This window comes from Cydia strobilella, chromosome 15 (assembly GCF_947568885.1).
Source record: "Cydia strobilella chromosome 15, ilCydStro3.1, whole genome shotgun sequence".
Lineage (NCBI taxonomy): Eukaryota > Metazoa > Arthropoda > Insecta > Lepidoptera > Tortricidae > Cydia > Cydia strobilella.
In genome coordinates this window covers 2,824,657-2,847,021 of record NC_086055.1, presented here as the reverse complement: position 1 = coordinate 2,847,021, position 22,365 = coordinate 2,824,657, and the positions used below count along the sequence as shown (strand labels likewise).

At 35.7% G+C, this 22,365-nt stretch overlaps 1 long non-coding RNA gene across 1 annotated transcript in view; it reads left to right on the top strand.

Moving 5' to 3' along the window:
* Positions 1-3,333: 3,333 nt before the first annotated feature.
* The window catches only part of LOC134747793 (uncharacterized), a 331,875-nt gene continuing 312,843 nt past the window's right edge, over positions 3,334-22,365 (top strand). The window contains exon 1 of the long non-coding RNA XR_010128362.1: positions 3,334-3,369. This is a non-coding gene — a long non-coding RNA (uncharacterized LOC134747793). The remainder of the gene's footprint in view (positions 3,370-22,365) is intronic.

The window sequence follows — 22,365 nt, the reverse complement described above, 5'->3', positions numbered from 1 at the left end:
TTATAAGTAAAACCAATGATTAGCGTTAGCTTTCTTTCTTCAATATGATTTTCAGTAGAATTTACTATATTTTTGTAGCTATCGTTATCAGCTTCTTTTAATACTTTATCATTGATATATTACGTAGGCTCTTCACAAACATTCCATGTTGTTTGTATTAATAATTATCAGCTACTTCCAAAATTAACCACTGTTATATCTTAATGTTTTCCTTTCTTTAAGATATTACTGTTATTTTTTGCATCAAATATTATCATTTACCATGGTTTAACCTTTCCGGTCTTTGATAGGATCTTTGTCAGGTTATTTCAAAGATCAACCTTACCTTTTCTAATACGCCTAGTAATGTCTTTCTGTATCAATCATTATGAGTTCTTCTAAACTAACCATTGATATATTACCGTAACCTTTTCTACTAAAATCAAGCATGTACTAATGTCTTTCCATATCAATCATGTCAGCGTCACAATTACGGTCCCCATATGTCTCTGTTACGTGTTTTATCTCATCAGCGATAACAACAATGTACTCGTAATGTGGATTGTAAGAAATTGTAATTTCCTTTGGTTATTTGTTTGTCGCTTTCCAGTTAACGATGTCAGGATGATCTGCGACGCTGGAAAGAGAGAAAGGAATCTTTAGTTTGTAAAAGACAAGTAAATAGTTAAGACGATGAGTTTCCAATAATAAATTCAACAGCTATCGTATCGTATACGAAGCTGAGTATTTTTTGTACCTACATATGTAGGCATATGGCGTAAGGGTATTTTTATTTCATTTTATTGGTGTTTTGGTGTAAACGAGGATTTTAATTCAATTAATTAATATTGGGTAATATGTAAATATATTTTGAATGTCCTATCTTAAATATACTAGTAAGTTTCTGAAGAATTTAAAGGCATTCCTCGTAGACAAAGCATTCTACTCAGTAAATGAATATCTGGACTCTTGCGATATTTACTCGTGTCGTCCTCTCTGCCACCCTTATATGTAAACATAAGTTTTTAATAGTGTTATTAAGTTAAGTAGTTGATTAGTTTGTAATTTTTATTGCAGTGCCCTTACAGGGTTGTGTTGAAACATAATAATAATCTTAAGATCTTTTTGTACACACAAAGCAATGATTAAATGAGTATGAGTATAAGGTAGCCGTCCGAGTGCTCGTCACTGTTCGTCACTCTGTATGTCATTTGTCAATAGAGGTGACAGCATGGTGTCATCTATTGGGCATTAACGAGTCGTGAGTAATAATTGTATTTTTAAGAATTGAGTGACTTGTATAATTTATTTATTTTACCAATAAAGATCTGTGAAAATGTTGTATAAAAAATTTAGTTTCCGGTACATACGTCAAAAGAAATCTGGTTTGTAATAAAACATGATAAACCGATAAATAATAACAATTTAGGGAAAAAAATGCCTGGATTGTAAGTTCTAACGATTCTATGAAGGACCCTTAAAAAATCTTTGTCATAAAACGTTTTTTTTTTTAATAGCCTATATTGTGTCCCACTGCTGGGCAAAGGCCTCCCCTGTATTCCGCCATTCGTCACGGCTTTGTGCATGCTCCCGCCAGTCGCCACAAATTAAATTTAAAAAATGAAAATGGTCTTTAAAAGTCACAACATCATTCCTCTCCTTTGCTTTCAAAATATATGTCCTTGCTCTTTTATTAATTTCTACATTCTTTGTATATTTGATACCCTAGGCTTCTTCAATTGCAACTCGTATTTATATTATATGAATATCACAAGACTTCATTATGTACCTGTCTTTGGTCTCATCTCGTCATAACAATATACTAAAGATACATTATATAACTAGGGGAACAAAGAATATGCGTGCATCAGATAACTTTATGCTTGAATGTTCTCATACTAATTAATACTAATTAGCAATAAATATTTTAATTTAACGATGAAAGATAAATAGTGAAAACAAACGCTGTAAAAGTGAAACATTATAACGTGTTATTATAGAATAAAAGTCAAGAGCAATGGACGTAGGTAAAATAAATTACATATTGTGTCGTTCCGTATGTTAGACCAAGATAAGTGCAACGATTTTGATAACACACGCAGTGCAAGTGTTACTTTAAACGTCAAAATTCTATGAAATTATGACGTTTAAATAACACTTGCACTGAGTGCGCTATCAAATTCGTTGCAGACTTATCTTGGTCTAGCTCTAAAAAGGTACTTTGAGTAATTTAGGCGCTTAAATGTCTTTATTAGTAAAAGCTCCAAAGTATACTTTATCATAAGCATAGAGTAACTTGTACTAGAGCGATACTGTCATAGTAAATTTTGTAACCCCAGTAAATTCACTGCCATCTGTCGACACACTTTAAAACTAAAAATGTAGATTTATATAAATACGATAAAATGTATTTAAATATGGATAAATATATTTTTTTATTTGCATTAATTATTTTTATGATTTTGACCCATGTTCTTTCACTGATATGCGTTAAAATTGTTAAATAACAAACGAAACCGTCAACGCCATCTATACGACAGTAGGCCAAAGCTAGTTTTTCTTGATTTTCGAGGCACGTTTTTTCCTTATCCATCTATTACGGAGTTATATCTATCTTTGTCATAAGTAAAAACTGCATGTTGTAAAAACTACACCGGTTAATTTCGTAAAAACGAAGCAAAATACTCAGCTAAGCAGGATTTGAAACTTTTTATTACCTAGAACAAAATTTTACAGTTTTTATGACAATAAAATAATACGTAAGTAAAGCGAATTCGGACCTGTTGCGGAAACATAACATTTAATACTGCAAGTGATGATTCAGATTAATGAATGTGATAAGGTTTTGACCTTATTTTGATACAGCAGGCTCACGCGCACCAAAAAGTGCGAGTGCGATGCCTAATAAGAAGGCTTTAGGAAGCCAATTCAAACTTAACATTTGATATCTAAATGATATCATTTTGTAATTATACTAATAATTCACGCGTGCATTTTACTCGTACTTGTTCGTACACAAGCGAGATGCATTGGCGAATGATAACAAAATTACATCATTTTGACATAAAAATTAACGTTTCATTTGGCCTATTGATTGTATTTCGTGCGGGCCAATTAGCGTCAGCGGCTGACAATATAAGATGAACATTGTCGTATCAAACTAAGATGAAACTATATCAAATCGTAAAAACAGAATTAGCCTTGTTGCGGAAACATTTTATCCAAGTGCCTTTCCCTTGTTATTAAACAGACTAAAATTGTGTGAACGAACGAATTGAGGTAGCCGACATGCATTGTCAACGTTATTATAATAATGTGCCTCGATTCATTGTGCTATGGTCATACACAACATCCTTTTTTTTATACTACGTCGGTGGCAAACAAGCATACGTAAGCGGACACCGCAGCGTATGGACGCCTGCAACTCCAGAGGTATTACATGCGCATTGCCGACCCTAACTCTCCGCACCTTCGGTGAGCTCTGGCAACCTTACTCACTGGCAGGAACACAACACTATGAGTAGATAACCCAAAGTTACGGGCTAAATATGCGGCTAAACTATTTTGTGATAATTTAAACATAGTTTATACTAAACATATCAATAACGGGTCACTCACGTATTTTAAGTCGATAAAACGCTCGTCATGTCACCGTCAACGCAAGCTCCTGATGACGCTACTCGGTACGGAGTGAAATATGTCGTGCGTTTTTCGACTTAAAATACGTGAGTGACCCGTTATTAATATGTCTGTGTCTCACGGAAGTTTTGTTATTAAATAGTTTATACTCCTCAACCGATGACACATTTGTTCAGTAACTTTTAATAATTATGAAGTTTTTAGACTTCGTATTTTTCATACAAATAAAATATTAGGTATCTTCAATGTACGCCGTCATCAGCGTAATTGGCGTTGCTTGTCACGCTTTAAACATAAGAAAAGTTGCAATACATTGAGTCTTGGAATAAACTTTAAAATGTGCTCAAAATCAAAATATTTACAAGTTATTTTCATAAATCGCTGATAAATGTTGGTCAGTTTAACGAGTACAGTGAGTACAGCCTACAGTTTAATTTTTTTTTTGTTTGTCTATTGACAACATTTCATATTTAAGAGGGCTATTTCTTTGTATGGATCAAAAGCATGGGAAGGTTAAGGTTTTATAATATTTTTTGCGTTCTATACGCGTTTTAAAATGGTTATCGAAATAAGGCAATAAAAAAATATCAAATGTTGTCGATTAACCTGTGTATTGTGTGTATTAAACTTCTTAATTATATGCACAAAAAACAGTAAACTGTAAAAACCGGCCAAGTGCGAGTCGGACTCGCGCACCGAAGGTTTCGTACTTTTTAGTATTTGTTATTATAGCGGCAACAGAAATACATCATCTGTGAAAATTTCAACTGTCTAGCTATCACGGTTCATGAGATACAGCCTGGTGACAGACAGACGGACAGACAGACGGAGAGACGGACAGCGGAGTCTTAGTAATAGGGTCCTATTGTAAAAATAGAACCTTTGGGTACGGAACCCTAAAAAAATGGAAGGCAAGAAAATTGTAGGTATTGTAGGTCAGGAACAACATAAATTTTGACCATATTTTTGTATATTTTTCATAACAGATCCATTAGAACATTTAAGAGTAGGTATATACGTACATAACTTGAACTCACAACCTTGACATTTTGTGCGCTTAACATAGTTATTTTCTTAAAACTTTTCCTTTGTCGCCAAATTCAAAACAACAAAACAGCTCCCAATTATTTTCTCCCTCGAATCTTGCACTTTCGTTTGTATCTCGATTAGTCGTACGGCGTAGGCATCGGGGGCAGCAAACGCACGACATACAACTGATCTGGGACGAAAATAATCGGAAGAAAACAAGATTCTGTCACGACTGTTTTAATAGAGTCATTTTACTTGACATTAACATCATCACCGTTTTCGGTTGCAATATCATTGTTGGGAACGTAAAATTATTTCTTAATCAGCAGAATTCTGTAGGGAAAAAAATTATTACAGAAAATTTATATTGTTCTTTTCTAGGGCTCCGTACCCAATGGGTAAAAACGGGACCCTATTACTAAGACTCCTCTGTCCGACTGTCTGTCACCAGGCTGTATCACATGAACCGTGATAGCTAGACAGTTGAAATTTTTACAGATGATGTATTTCTGTTGCCGCTATAACAACAAATACTAAAAAGTACGGAACCCTCGTTGGGCGAGTCCGACTCGCACTTGTCCGGTTTTTTATTATTATTTTGTTTTACAAAGCGATTGAATTTGTTTATATTGTTATTAAATGTGTATTGCTAAGATGGAATATGTTGTATGCTGACGACATCGTGCTCGTAGAGAAAAGTGCCTCAGAACTTCAAAGAAGTCTCGATCAGTGGATGTCGAAAATTGAAAGACACGGCCTGCGTGTCAGCCGCACGAAGACAGAATTCATGGAATGCGACTTCGGAGGATCTGAGCAAATCGGGGGTGACATCACTATTGACGGCAACAACCTACCTAAAGTGTCCCGTTTTAAGTACCTTGGCTCTGTGCTGACGGCCGACGCACGCATAGACGAAGATGTGAGTCACAGAGTTAATACGGGATGGTTAAAATGGAGATCGTTGACTGGGGTACTTTGCGACGCCAAAATGCCTATCAAAACCAAAGGCAAAATATTTAAGACGGTCGTTAGACCAGCTATGCTGTATGGCTCTGAATGTTGGGCCGCCTTGAAGAAACATGAGCAACAACTTCATACAGCGGAGATGAAAATGCTTCGTTGGGCAGGTGGCGTAACGCGATTAGATAAAGTGCGGAACGAGTACGTACGAGGATCCTTCAAGGTGGCACCTGTAACCGAAAAACTCAGAGAGGGCAGACTCCGATGGTACGGTCATGTGATGAGACGGGACGACAACTATTCCGTAAAAACCGTGCTTAATATCACCACCAAGCAAAGAGCATCGGGTAGACCTCCGGCTTCCTGGTGGTCCACTGTCAAAAGAGACCTGAAGACGCAAAACATCCCACCACTGACAACACGGGACAGATTGTCCTGGCGCAGATGCACAAGAAGGCCCGACCCCAAATGAAGTTGGGAAAAGGGCAGGATGATGATGATGATGATGATGTGTATTGCTAAGATGGTTGAATACTTTAAAGGATGACTCACGTTAGACCGGGCCGTGTCCGGGCCGGAGCTTCGGGCGCTTACTTTTCTATGACATGACAGGTGATCACTTGGTGCTTTACATAGAAAACGAAGCGCCGGAAGCTCCGGCCCGGACACGGCCCGGTCTAACGTGAGTCACCCTTAACACGCTCGTATACATTTTATTTTCATATTTACTGTTACAATATTCTCTTCAGATTAATGTTTAATGATATTTTGTTTTCATTGAGGAAAAAACAATAGGGATGATGACACATGTTGAATTTTATAACAAAATCTAATAACATAGCAATTTATCACAATAATGTAGATATGAAAATAAAATATGGTAATTTCATAATTTAAGTAATTTTTAAGCTTCCAAAAAGGAAAAAAGTAATGATACCATTCGATTCCTTACATTTTATCCAAAAAAAGATTGTAGGTATAGCAACTATATACATTGACGACCGGTCTGGCCTAGTGGATAGTGACCCTGCCTGTGAAGCCGATGGTCCTGGGTTCGAATCCCGGTAAGGGCATTTATTTGTGTGATGAGCACAGATGTTTGTTCCTGAGTCTTGGGTGTTTTCTATGTATTTATGTATTTGTATATTGTATATATCGTTGTCTAAGTACCCACAACACAAGCCTTCTTGAGCTTACTGTGGGACTTAGTCAATCTGTGTAAGAATGTCCTATATATATATATATTTTTTTTATACATAAACGCAATATTTCACCCACATAAACGCTATTTTCTTGTTTTGTCCATACATTCAAAATGGGCTCTCAGTGACCATGACGTCACGTTCACTTATCGTTTTGTTAGGAACGTTTCACGAGTTAAGTATGACTGTCGACTTTGAATATCATTTCTGACTTTTGTATTGCTTTAATGCAATGGGTCCCATTTATGAAATGACGGCGCCGTTTGTAAACGGCGGATTTAAGGATGGTATAGAAAGGATCGCAATCTCTTATGGCAGAATTGTTGTAAAAGTGACCGCGTTAAGCTTTAAATAATAGTTCCTAATCTCTCCGGTGGCGCTAGTTAGGCTCTGGGACATGAGTATAACATGAACCATATAAGGCAACAAATAACCCGACCAAATTACGTAGGTTGTTTTTGGTAGTATTTCGGTGTATGGTGGCGCCGCCTAATTACTGTTTTTTGATGGACACTTTTCATACATAGAGATTTGGCTCCTTTATACAGTCTCCATGGGCGGATTCTTACAAAATGCCTGCGTTATATAAATTACGTTTCCAATCTCGATATAAAAAAATGGTAAATTATACTTTTAACATACTAGGTATATATTATAACTTTACTATGGGACAACCCCGAATTGCAAAAATAACTGATTTCTTCTTTCTTTGTTTGGATGCCAAAAACAATATTTAGGAGCTGCAAGTAGACTTGAAATGAAAGTCTTGTTTTAGTATTCAAAACACTCTCTGCAATTTGTGCACTGCGATGCACCAACGCGATACAATCTCAGTGGCCTATGCACCGGCCCGCTTTCTAAGGATCACGACTGCACAATGGAGACATAAATATTACGCTTCTCAAGATATCATTATGTGCGTGCTATAAAAGTTTTAAATTATGATATAAATTGATCGTGTGGCCGGCAGATTATGATAGACTTTCTGCCGGCAATTGTATCCGCGTAGAAGTCATAAACTGAAATATTATAGAAATCCATATAGAATCCATCTGAGCTAATTTCGCACCGACTTAAATAGATCAGAGTGAGGGAGTGTCGTTATAAACGACAAAATTTCATACAGATTTAACATTATTGTTGAAATTTCCACGCTTGGATACTATACTTGGATTATTCATTAGGCCAACATATCATAACCTCGTAAGGCCCACCAATCCCACCATACAAAGTTTCCCTATTTTTAATTTGAACCTTGTTGTATAAACGATTAGGGTGACTTTCGTTTGTTTTACAAAACAATGAAACAAAAGAAATACTACGTAATTCAGTTAGTGTAAGGTTCAAATTAGATTGAAACAGAGTGTACATTGTAATGCACATTGGGCCTTACGAGGATAAACAAGTCTGCAAAAAATCAGAACTACCGGATTTGACGCAAGCGGTAATGTATAAAGTTACTGGATTACTAGTACCATCATTCATTAATGTAGTTATTCAAATGTTTTGTGGAATCATTTGTTTATGGTATGTTATTGAGTAATTTCTCTTTTTGAACATAAAAATTACCATAAAACTACATGGTCAGCAGCCATTTGATGTTGTTTCCGACCAATAACAGGTAAAATATTATCAGTGAAGTAATACTAACATAATTCTTCTAAAAGATGTATTATAGACGTTAAAATTTCGAATCGCTAGAAAATTAGTCATACAGTAATTTCATTAAGGTCCAAACCGACTCAAAAACACTTTTCCAAATCAAACATATTTTCTGGACTTTCAAAGCTATTATTGTAATTGGTAGTTAACTAGTAATTTTGCGTAATTTTTAGGGCTCCGTACCCAAAGGGTAAAAACGGGACCCTCTATTACCTAAGACTCCGCTGTCTGTCTGTCTGTCCGTCTGTCACCAGGCTGTATCTTATGAACCATGATAGCTAGACAGTTGAAATTTTCACAGATGATGTATTTCTGTTGCCGCTATAACAACAAATACTAAAAACAGAAAAAAAAAAATATTTAAGTGGGGCTCGGGATACGGAATGGGTGCGGAACCCTTAGTGCGCGATTCCGACTCGCACTTAGCCGGTTTTTCTAATTACCTACATAAAATAAAATGTTTCTTTGGACCTGCAATTAGGCGTGAAATCCATCCGATACCGATTGTATCTTATTCTTCATATTTGGACATTTATGGCTAAATCGTGCGTGTTTAAATGCCCTTCTGTAATTGACCTATTGCTTTCTACTATCGTCGACAGTGAACTGACCATTCGCAACCTTATAGGTAAGAGATAAGGTCTACTTTTGTTTGATATTATTACACCCATAAAAGTCTCAAATGCGTATTAAAGTAAGGTACTTGTTAATTGTGTAACTTCAACTTTAAATTACATAAACGTGAAGCGATCATTAATTGGTGTATTCGAGGTGTTTTTAGAGTTCCGTAACCAAAGGGTATAAACGGGACCCTATTACTTAGACACCTCTGTCCGTCTGACTGTCCGACTATCTGTCCGTCTGTCTGTCACCAGGCTGTATCTCATGATCCGTGATAGCTAGACTAAAAACAGAATAATATAAATATTTAAATGGGGCTCCCATACAACAAACGTGATTTTTTTGCTGTTTTTTTTTTTCGTAATGGTACGGAACCCTTCGTGCGCGAGTCCACTTGGCGGGTTTTTATTTTACTGTCGATTTTTTTCAACAGATTTTCATAAAAAAATGTTGGATAGATAGAGTTCCATATTCTGTGCATAATAATAAGTGGACCGTATATGCTAAAGACTCCACTGGGTTAAGAAAACGTATTGTATACCAAAATACACAACTCAACGGAAAATTATTTGCATTTTTTGTCCCAAATTGGAATTTCGTATTTATTGCACCCAAATTTAGCTCTTCAAACCAGCCAAATTTTATCCAAATCTAACGGAAAAAAATCAACAATAAAAATAAAAATCGGCCCATTTAACTATATTTTGCGAGTACATATTCATGAATATAGTTCAAACTTAACAACTTTTACTATCGAAACAACATGGCTTTCTTCATACATTTTGGCCGATCAGATCCATGTATTCTTTTCTATGAGATTACGGGACAACTAACTTCCTCGCAAACTTCCTACAGTTAAACGTTTAAAACACACCTGTATATGTAATTGTGTATTTTGTTATAAGAGCTAAATCACTTTTTGCCACAGAGTGCGCTTCCAGGTACGAAATTATAGTCTACAACGTAATAAATATTCATGATCGCAATAAATTTCGCCTATCTGCATTTAATTTTGAACCCTTTCAATACCGAAAAAGGTTGTTTTTTGTTTGTTACATAAATGATCAGTGTTGACGTGTGTAGACATTGTTTTAGCTATTAGTGGTCAGTATGGGTATGTTAAATTAATTAGAATGTTGATAGATGTAATTACACATGTCGTTTGGTTGCGCTTGCGCACACCTCATATTTGCGTGAAATGCGCGGCGCGGCGTGCTACACTGATGGATGTGCTCTTGATATCCGAGGAAGGCAGTTAGCAATATTTTTTTGGTTTCGTATTTTAGAAACATTATTTATTAAGTGTAACTTAAAAAAACTTCTTAATTAATGATACACACTGTATAGAATCAATACTAACTAAAAAATAAAATAAGTCGGCATCCTATTATTTATTAGGGATCTACTTGTGTCTCAATGTGTATTAAATATATTTATGTACATACATATGTTAAACACTACGATGCGTGCAAAAACTGCAAGTAACGGTCAGCATAAAGATAACCTGTTTTATTATAACATTTTTCTTATCTGTCAAAATGTTATTATTGCGTAATAATAACACGCAGAAAACACTCGTGTGATGTTTTTGTGAAACTCTCTTTCAGCTCGTTTAATAAACTGACACTCTTATTATAACGCCATTTATTATGTAGCAGTCACATAAACTACAATTTTTAACCATTACATCGATATATTTTGCCTAAGTAGATACTTATTATGTGTCAGCCAGCAAACAATCCCAATAGGTTATTTGACTGTATTTAAAATAAATTATTTTACACAAATGCATAAAATAAAGCACCAGGAGATTAATAGAGAAACGTAGACAGCAGTTATTTTTAGACACAATTTCTATTTTAAAACCCATATAAAACTATAAAGAGTAGGTAATTTGATTGTGACGTCACATGCTAGTGTCTAATATAAATTTCATACTAGCCATGGAGACTGTATAAAGGAGCCAAATCTCTATGTATGAAAAGTGTCCATCAAAAAACAATAATTAGGCGGCGCTACCATACACCGAAATACTACCAAAAACAACCTACGTAATTTGGTCGGGTTATTTGTTGCCTTATATGGTTCATGTTATACTCATGTCCCAGAGCCTAACTAGCGCCACCGGAGAGATTAGGAACTATTATTTAAAGCTTAACGCGGTCACTTTTACAACAATTCTGCCATAAGAGATTGCGATCCTTTCTATACCATCCATAATAGTAGTAAAATCGTTTTGACAGTTCGAAAAAAGAAACTGATTTGACTGGTAGTCAAATACCCTATATAGGTCACAAACAACAATTACCTCATTTTGATCGTCATTTTGCATTTTTCTCGTCGTCAAGGAGGTTTGCCCTCACTAATTTGACGGTTAAAAGAACTTTATACTAGGTATACGCTGATAATAAAAACACGATAACAATAAGTTAATTTTACAATGTATTTGTTTGCCAGAATACGTATGGTACAAGATGATAACAGAAAAGTTTTAACAAGTATCAGTATTCAGTTGAAGACACGACAAAAAATGACACAAGTAACAAATAACACATCAATTTGCCAAGAACATGCTAGGTGTGCTCATTTTGTGTTAGAAATGGGGCGCTTGGCACTAAAAGTGTTATAAAAGGTTAAGATTGAAAACAACTCATTTATTTGAGACCTAACTTTCCGAACAAATAGAGTGTATGGTATAAACAACGTCGCGATAGTCGCGGCGGCTGCGCCCGATGGTAATCTCGTAATGACGGCAACTGAGCTGGTTAAATAATTGCTGCCACCTTTTTGTAGCATGGTTTACTCGCTAGGGTCACCACGCGACAGAACAGGTTAGAATGGCTACATGACAAGTTTTTATTAATGGTATCAGTCGATCAGGTTTGTTTTGAGGATCAAATGTATATAATATAAGGGGGTCCCTTATATACATTTAATTTTGACCCTCAAAACAAACCTGATCGTCTGTTTATTAAAGCAGCACAAAATTTGGAAAGGACTGTATAACGCGGACGAAGTCGCGGGCATAGTCTACTACATATAATAACTAAAACATTAGGTACCTAAACACATACGGAATATGTATAATAATACTTTAGTATGTTGAGCAGCTGAGCTGGATGATTTATTTATTGTGTAATTACTTGATTTGATTAGGAATAATTTTTAGTATCCTGCAACCCTACGTACACTAGAGTTCGTTCAGGACGCTTTAATGTTAAATAGCTTTCTGAAGAAGTTTGATTTACAGGCCATTTCGAGTTTTACTTATTCGATCTGTTTCTAGTATGATACTATACTAACCTTTCAATGTCAAGTGACGTTTTAGTATTACATTGGAAACAGATCAAATAGAAAGGTAGAGGTACCCCAAAAAACCGTATACCTACTTAGGTATTTACATTTCTAGTAGTTTATAAATCTATTTGTATTAATATTTTAGGCTTTTTCCTCACTTGTGTGTCCCCTGGGCAACATGAATGCCCCCCAATTGCTTTCGAGGGTCCTACCGCCCCCCTGGTACTTCTCAGCGCCCACTGGGGGTAGTGAGGACCACTTTGGGAAACCATGCTGATAAAAAATACTGCAGGGAAATTCGTAGAAACTGCCAGTACAAAAATATTATTAGTATTTTTAGCCAATATCATTGCGTACATACTATTATGCCCTTATGCGGATGGACCGATTTTTAAAATACTTAAGTTAAAATAAAATATTGCACATTCTTTACGAAATTGGTAAATAGAAATAATAGAATTTACCATAAAAAGACCTATCTAACTAAAAAATCAGTACATAATGTCCTTTATTGCAAACTCATAAAAAAAAATACTCACCAAAGCATATTTTAAATCACAAATTGAAAAAAGCACTAAAAGTCACTTTGAAAATCCAAAAACACACACTTTTCAAAAACCGATACGTCTGCCCTCAACTCTTGTTGGTATTGCAATGGTTGTTCAACTCTCGAGTCATGCCTTATGCTTTACCGATAACCAGACAAAAGAAAGTCAACACTATTTTGAATTAAACAAGGTGTATTTTTCAATGTTTATAGAAAGCATAGTTCACTTTCCCAGTACTTAAGATGTGTGGTTTGTTTTGATACTTTTGCATCGAGTATAATTTTTTTTAAAGCTTTTGTTGTTGAGTTTGAAAGTGATTTGGTACAAATAAACTGCGTTTACGCACGTGGGGTATTGTGTGTTGTTATTTAATTATTTTGTACGTTGGGTTCAATAGAATAAACATGTATTAATCTACTGATTGAACTTTCACGATGTTCACATACAGCAAGTCCCTTCTAGACGGTAGGTGTATTTACTTAATATAATTATGTTCGGTAAAAACTAACTGTTCAAGACTTCTAAAATGTCCCGACAATACCTAGTAGGGAACGACCGCGTCTCCGATACAAACGTGTCGCCATTTCCTCCCTGGATATTTGAAATTATGGAAAATATAGGGGCCATAAGAATTTGACCATTAGAGTAGAACTAATATCATCTTTATTGAAATATGTGAAACAATTGACTAGAGTTAAACCAAGAAAAGTCTGCAGAGATTTTGACAGCACACGCAGTGCCAGTGTTATTTATACGTCATAATTTCATAGAAGTTTGACGTTTAAAATAACACCAGGTGTGTAAAATTTAAGATAGGTTAGGAATTTGCTATCTTTTTTTAAATCCGTGGGAACTAGATTTTTTTGTGGTCTGCACCAAAAAAATTCCCACTGATTTTAAAGTTAATATTGAAAAGTACTAAAGATTTTCATTTAATGAATAAGAAAGAAAATACCAAAAAACAAATAAATCCTTAAAGTAAAAATTATAAACTAAATTTAAAAACTACATAAAACTAAATCTATAAATAAAAATCTGTCTCTAGCTCAGCGCCTCGTGGCAGGGTGCCAAGAAGGCTGGCGGCATTGCTAAAGATTTACTCATTTAAACATTACAATAAAAATATAGACCTTACCACTTCCCCTTTTTTTAATCTAAGTTGAAACGGTTAAGATCTTCAGGACTTTTCAAAAATAATTTTAAAAAGTCAAAAACTCAGCAGCTAATGTGATCTATGTTGGTATATTTATAGATTTTGTTTTTTTATGAATATTATATGAATCATATAAAAATCGTATAAATCGTATATAAATAGAAATTTTGTATGTAACAAAAAAAAATATCCGCGGGCACAAGATTTTTTTGGGGTTCAGAAAAGATAGGTGACGATCTAACCTAACTAACATTGAAATTTGGCAAACGAGGCACCAAATTAGCACCCTGTTTTTACGTTGTACTTTTCACGTAACGTTCAAAAATTCAAAACAGTGGTATTTTCTTTTAAGCATTATATTTTTACACGATTCATGGCTCTGCCCTTTGTTTGACTTTTTTCGGTTCGATTTTTAGCAAAAAAAAAAGTTTGTAGAAAGGTACAATTTTAAATAGAAATGGCCATTTACTACAATTATCTTGTTCCTGTAATTTCATTTTGAATTTGTATGAAGTCGGTAAAGTTAAAAAACACTGCAAATCAAACGATTTGCAGAAAATTTTGGGCGCTTTGCCAGTTGAGCCACTTCTGTTTGTGACTATAAAAACTATAAAAATACTTCACAATTACGATAATACAGTCGCCATCAGATACATCGGAGCGACCAATGGGCTCACAAATATCTGAACACGCTTCTATTGTTAAGCAAGGCGTTAAGTGTGCGTTCAGATATTTGTGAGCACCTTGTCCGCTCCAATATATCTGATTGCGACTGTACATGACATGATTAACTGCTTCATTAGCAATAAATCCTATAATTTATTCAGAGAAAACGTATAGTGACTCAAAATACTATGTCAATCACTGGCAGCACCCACGACAACATACAAAGTGACAGGTGACAGCATTGCGCTGATTTCTTATGCTAATTATGAATGAGAAGCGAGAGTATTGGTCTCTATTGGATCTATGTTGGTTCTGCTTAAACATTTATTTTAAACATGGGAGTGGTGGGTTACAATATACTTACCTTACTGCGATATTTGCAGATTTTCTCAGTAAGCTAACGAACTTTTATAATTTATTTATTTATTATTCAAATTAGTTACACAGTATTACAGTATTACTACCAAGGCACTGCGAACTACAAAACAAATAAAAATACAAAGATACAATTATACAATACAATTTAAGTATTTAAGATTTGGGCGACGACATAACAGCGTGGCTCTGTTGCGTCGTTTGACTTGGTGTAGAATTCGGCAAGTTGCCCCGAAAATAATGACCAGATAATGATAATGTTCAGATAAGTATAAAATGTAAATAATAATTAAATAAGTAGTAGTAAAGTAACCGGCCAAGTGCGAGTCAGATTCGCGCACCGACTTTTGAGCACATTACACCTCAATCGGTCGGGGTTTTCTTGTCTCCGGTCAGATATAATTGTATGATTGATGACAATAATTACGAAATGACTTTAAAGACTGTCATTATTGAAGACGTTGGTATTATACTTAACTTACTTGTTAGTAGTCACTGGGAGAGAATTTTTGGAGCCATCTTAATAAAAGTAAGTTTAAATCATAAAAGTATAAGATTTATATGTGGTAATCTCATGAAAAATACATGCCCGCGTCTGCCAGTTTATTTATCCATTATCAGTCTTAGGTAGTTTATTGATGAACACTCATAAAAGGTAAAAAACCGGCCAAGTGCGAGTCGGACTCGCGCGCAACAGAAATACATCATCTGTGAAATTTTCAACTGTTTAGCTATCACGGTTCATGATATACTGGTGACAGACGGACAGACGGACAGCGGGGTCTTAGTAATAGCGGAGTTATATATATCTTTGGTAATAGGGTCCCGTTTTTACCCTTTGGGTACGGAACCCTAAAAAATAAAGCAATATGGATACCAAAGGTAAAAAATTTGCCCCAGAACCCAGAATGCCGTCAACGGGCAAGGTGCCCAGAAGGTTGGCAATATTTCCTTGCTGAATAGCGATACTTATCTATACACAAATATTATACTGTTATAATATGTACTTACAGCCGACGCGCAGTTGGCCCCCATGGCCTTAGGGCCAAACGCCAAATGTCGCAAACATATAACTGCTTTCGTGCTTTGTAGGGCGACATAATATATTTGCGGCGTTTGAGCCTTTGGGATACTTACTTATCTAAATACTGCATGTTACCTTTTGCGATCCATTCTTAGACAGTCCCAGTCGGTAGCATCACTCAAGGGAAAATTACATAAGTTGTGGCTTTCTGATGACTTGTGTTGTACATAGTTGAGTACTAAGATTATTTATTTAGTTGTGATAATATATATATGTATATATATATTTATAGGTATATATTTGTGTTTATATGGATATGTATTGTATATATATATGTTTATTTTATATTCTAGATTACAGGTTTTAATTATTTACGTCTGTAATAATTGAACCATAATTTACTTTCTGTTCATAGTGTTCGTTTGTCTATCTTTATCTGTTTATTGTTTCATTCTCAATTGCTCAAAGGTTGACTGGAAGAGATCCCTTATAGGGATAAGTCCGCCTTTGTACATTGTGTATATTTATGTTCTTTTATTGTGTTTGTAATCTGTCTTATGTACAATTAAGTGTTTACATACGTACATACATTACATACATACAAAGGTCTTTCTTTTTTATTTATCTTTGCTCCATCCCACTTTAGGTAAGTATATTCCCAATTTTGCGGCATAAAGACTTCTTGAGCTGTCAGATTGGGAACAGTCCGTCTAAACTCTGCACTGACTTAGCTGCCACAGTGTGGAAATGGGAGTACTACCATTGTTTTCAGAGGGATTTTTATCAGTCGCTGGGATTTGATGTTTGTGGTGAGGGGGTAACTGAACAAAAGCCTATGGGTCGAAGTGTATCCGCAAGGGCCCCCGAAAACGGTCGCGCATGTTATATCTCTGGTGTTGCAGGCGTCCATAGGCTACGGTGACTGCTTACCATCAGGCGGGCCGTATGCTTGTTTGCCACCGACGTGGTATAAAAAAACCATAAGATAAGATGTATATGGTAGCACTGCTAAACTGTCGCTTACCAAGTGGATGCAAAATTTGGACTGACTAAATAGCTTATTAGGTCTATTACTCTGTAAATTGCAACTACATCGTGTTATCGGGCACGACCGATGGGAACTACCTATATTGTAGCTTGTCAACTTGTCCGTGAGCTTGAGAACTTGTTGAGAAAAAACATCGATTCAACTAGTTAGGAGCAGCATTCGAATTTTCTTTGGATCTCATTTTGAGATCAGTTTCAATGCATCTCGCTCATACCTGTCTTATGCATCACGGAAGAATTTATTTAGCTCTCTAGGGCAATCATTTACCTTGAAACAATAAAATGTAATTTTTTTATAACTCGATAGTAGGTTTTTACATAGAATTGATTGGCATCCAGTAATTTTTGTAAAAAAAGACTAAAATAGTCTCTTTATTTTGCACATTTTAAATCGGAAAAAGCTAAAAATAAAAATTCCTTCAAAGATTAGGAGAGGGCTAACGCAAAATCATAGTTTTTATATTGAATTGTTACACGTTTTTACAAAGACAAATGCCAAGAAAAAAATTACAAGAAAACAAAATTTGCAAGGCAGATTCCTACCAACGTTACTATTAGGTTAAAGTAGTCTTCAGAAATATCTGACGCTAAAATCTGTACGTATATGACTAGGTTTTATTGAATGAGCTAGGACTGATATCAAAATAAAATCAAATTGAAATAAAATGAGTTCCAATGACTCCAGCACCTCGTGCATTATCTTCTATTCCGAGGATGTAATTTTGATAGCAATTTGTGCCACGGGCCAATGATTCTGATGATATCTTCACTTAGAAAGTGAATTGAATTTACATCTTTAGCGTAACGAAAGTAACAATAGTAAGTTTTAGCAAACTGCCAGAATGGGCCTTCCCATCATTTTGGATACTAATGTGTATAAGGTCAATGTTCAAAAAAGTAGTAGTTCAAAAAATTAATATTTCGGAATTTCGAATGCTGGGCTGATTCCGAAAAGTCTTTGTTTTATTTGCTTATTATCTAGCTTTTCGGTGAAGGAAACGACGTATTGGTATGATGGAAAGGGAAAAACGATTATTAGCGGCTTGTCAACTTTAGTAGGCGTTTATGAATAAGGGGGTAAGCCCTCTCGAGCATGAGATGAGGCCTGTGTCACAGAATAAGTAATAGCAAAGATAGATATAACTCCGTAATAGATGGATACAGTCTAAGGACAAAACGCCTCGAAAATCAAGAAAATTTGATTCTCGTTCAGAGGGCGCTACTAGCTTTGGCCTACTGTCGTATAGATGGCGTTGACGGTTTCGTTTGTTATTTAACAATTTTAACGCATATCAGTGAAAGAACATGGGTCAAAATCATAAAAATAATTAATGCAAATAAAAAAAATCATTTATCCATATTTAAATACATTTTATCGTACTTTTATAAATCTTCATTTTTAGTTTTAAAGTGTGTCGACAGATGGCAGTGAATTTACTGGGGTTACAAAATTGACTATGACAGTACCGCTCTAGTATAAGTTACTCTATGGTAATAGTATTATCATACAGAACGGCCACGCACCGCCCCGCCCCGACTCGAATGACCTCGCCCCGCGACAGCAGATTGACGGCCGTTTGCCGGCCGCTCAGTACTATTTTTAAGCAACTTACTCACACTATGACGCATGACGCGTGTACAGACGTGCCGATCACACATATAAACGCAAGTGACTTCTGATGTTTAGCGTGTCCGCCCTGTGCCTGTGTCCTAGTAATGGGACTTATATAGGCTGAATGATTTATTATTATTATATAATCTATTTTCCTAGTTGAAGTCTAACACGTTGTCGTGTATTGTATTCTTAAGAAGGTCCCTTTTTATAGAAATTTCCATATAAAGTGATCCGTATTTAATGCTCTCTTGTGTAGTTTCGCATAGCAGGTACAGCGACCTGGAGGCGAACGTGTTCCGAATCTGATTATGGAGAATTCACTTTCTATGGTTTTGTATGCCGCGCGCGTTGCATTTAATTGTGCACTATCTAAAGGATGACTCACGTTAGACCGGACCGTGTCCGGGCCGGAGCTTCCGGCGCTTCGTTTTCTATGGAAAGCATCACGTGATCACCTGTCATGTCCATAGAAAAGTAAGCGACGGAAGCTCCGGCCCGGACACGGCCCGGTCTAACGTGAGTCATCCTTAATCCTGAGTCCTGTCAGTTGCATGCTTAGTTGTAGTCTATGCAACTGTTGTCTAAGTTAATTGATGTCTATTTACCGTTTTGGTCATCAGTTTTATTGTCAAATAAATTCTACTCTTTCAAAGGCGATTTAAATGCAGCCTGTATTACCCGCATCATTAAAACAAATCGATTATATTTGGTAAATATAAATATTGAAACGGGTCACTCATATATTTTAAGTCGAAAATTGTTCGACATGTTGCACTCCTCTGCGTCATCGGGAGCACGCGTTGGCGGACCGACGCAGCAATGTCCAGCAGTGTGACCAGTTTTAATATATTCAAAATATCTGTCTCACTGAAGTTTTGTTATAAAAACAAAGACAGTACCTATTGACAGCTCATTCACAATTAAAATTATATTTTCAGTCTTGGAAATACGGAGCAAAACACTACACAAACATACATACAATGTATACACTACTAAAATCAAAACTCTTCTTGTGCTCAGGTGAAAGAGAAGGCCCTGTCTTCATAATGAACTAAAGTTTATAAACAAATCCCGTACGCTTGTTTACTAAATGTAAAAAGCCATAGTAATTATGTTTCTCGTTACAGGTGGCAGTGAGAAAACAACGAGTTTGTTCATAATAGTGTACGTGACGACAATGTAGGGCGAGATTCGTGTTATAGATACGATACACACGGCCGTAAGAGAAAGAGGATTGTTTTCAACTAGCTACAGCCTATGATTAATTACAAAATAATTAATTCTACGCTGCGTCTTACTTAGGCGAACACTCGCGAACTCGAAGCGAAGCGGCGCTGCGCGGCGCGGCGGGCCCAAGGCGTTCGCGTTCGCAACGAGATCGCCCACGTAGGCCACTTCTAGAGGTATCAAAGCATTGATTCACCCCGTTCCGCTCCGCGCCGCGCCGCGCCGCTTCGCGTTCAAGTATGTTATTGTTAACTCATGTTACATATCCGATCCATATCGTATCTTTAGCAAATTTTTGACGTAGTTATTCATAACTATTCCTATTCAAGCTAAAAACTTCTAATCGGGTTAAATTAAAAAAAAACTTGTTACGCCGTACTTTCATAATTATTTCTAGTTTTAGGCCCACAGTTAAAAAGTTATTAGAAGGCAGAAATATATAGTCGACGACTTATAAAGTGCCGAATTTCGCACTTCGCTCCTGTTGTGAGCGTGACAGCGCTATGCGCGTAGGTATACAGGGTGGCTAAAATATAAGGGCATTGCGGTTGCCCCCTGGCAACGGGAGGTTTTGGGATTATACTGAGCAACTTTTACTATAAGACCAACCATGAAATCGCGAAAACAATTTTACCCTCCCATAGAAAATGGACCAGCCAAAATGTAGGAAACAGCTAAATTTTTTTTTGCAATTTCGGGGTTGGTAGCATAGTCCCAGGCGTCCCAGCACCCCGGAGCGCCGTGCGATTCGTGCGAATTCGCATCCAATGTGATAATCGCCTATCTTTCGGCCTGCCCGTGTGTTACTATTCAGTACTTACAGATTAGATGCGTCGTCATCGTTTTATATTAAGAGATTCTAACTCAAATGAGACACAATTTCTAACCATCAGAGCCGAGTCAACAATGACTTCCTATAAGCTGTTATTTAACCGGCATTTTAACTAGTCTGTCAAGTTAACTTTGACATTATGTAATTGAAGTTTTTTGTAGATAGAAATGCTGATTAGCTGCGAGGTTAGGAATTTGACGTGACTGTATGTTTTTCATTGTTATACAGATTGTTATCATACAATCTTTTCATACCAATTAACCTTTATATCTTTTCTCCAATTTAAGGGCAATACACACTAGGAACATGCGGCATAGTCCCTGCAATGATACTCGATTACACACGCCAGTTGTAAATGTAGTAGTAAAGATACAGTGTGGCAATTGCAATATATTTCCATACATTTCAACCGTCTTGTTTTGAGTTCTTAAATCGATAATTTAGCTTATTAGGTCCCTGCAATCTCACACAAGACAAGTGCCTTAGGTAAATTGAAAATCGAACAGATACTTAATACTGTCAAGGAATTCAATTTTAGTACTTACCATTTAGTACCTAGTCATAGTGACAATCAATGTGAAATTCAATATGAAATCATTAGTTCGGCTTAATTTCATCATAATCTTCACTGTCACTATTAGTTTCTACTTAAGTCCATAATTAAATTTTCCTATCTCATGATTCAAACTATTCGAAGTATTAAAATATGCTTTCAATAGATACAGATAAGTATAACTTTCCGCTTCGCACACTCTTTGATCTTAATAAGATGATTAATTTCTCAATTAATTAATTGACTTAATGACATAGGTAGCTTTAATTAGATTGATCAGTATGTTGATAGCTTATCTTAATCAACTGCGATACTATGTCCGATTTTGCATGGTTGTTAAAGCAAAAGCAATTTACTTTATTCAGAATGAAATTTAGACTCCATTGCCTTCATATTAAGGTTGAATGTGGCTTGGTTGTATCTTTTTACTTGGGTTTTTTTAGTATTTTATTGGGATATAAAATGCACATGCAGTCACGAAATATGTTTCTTATAGCTACCGGAGTCTGTCATAATAATTTATAATACCAGAATTAAAAACATAGTTTTACTTACTTAATTCGGTCTCAAATTATATGATAAAATGAATTTGAAAAGTTTACAAACCAATTTAAATACAATTTCTTAGTGTTCATTCTGCCATCTAACGGCAAAGACTAACGAACAACAAATTCTCACGAAATTATACGACAGCCTACCGTGCCGTGCCGGTAACCTGAAGAAAACCAAAAGCTTCTGCTACTCCTCACTAGATGGCGACGTAAACATAAAGAAAGGTTGTCGTTCTTTTGATATAGTTACATAATTTTCTGTAAGATGGCAGGATTAAGTATACATAATATTATTTTGAAATAATTACTTTACATCTTTACATTCACGTAATTCAAATTATTATTTTGTTATTTTCCTGTACCTACCTGTTTTTCAACTGTCTTA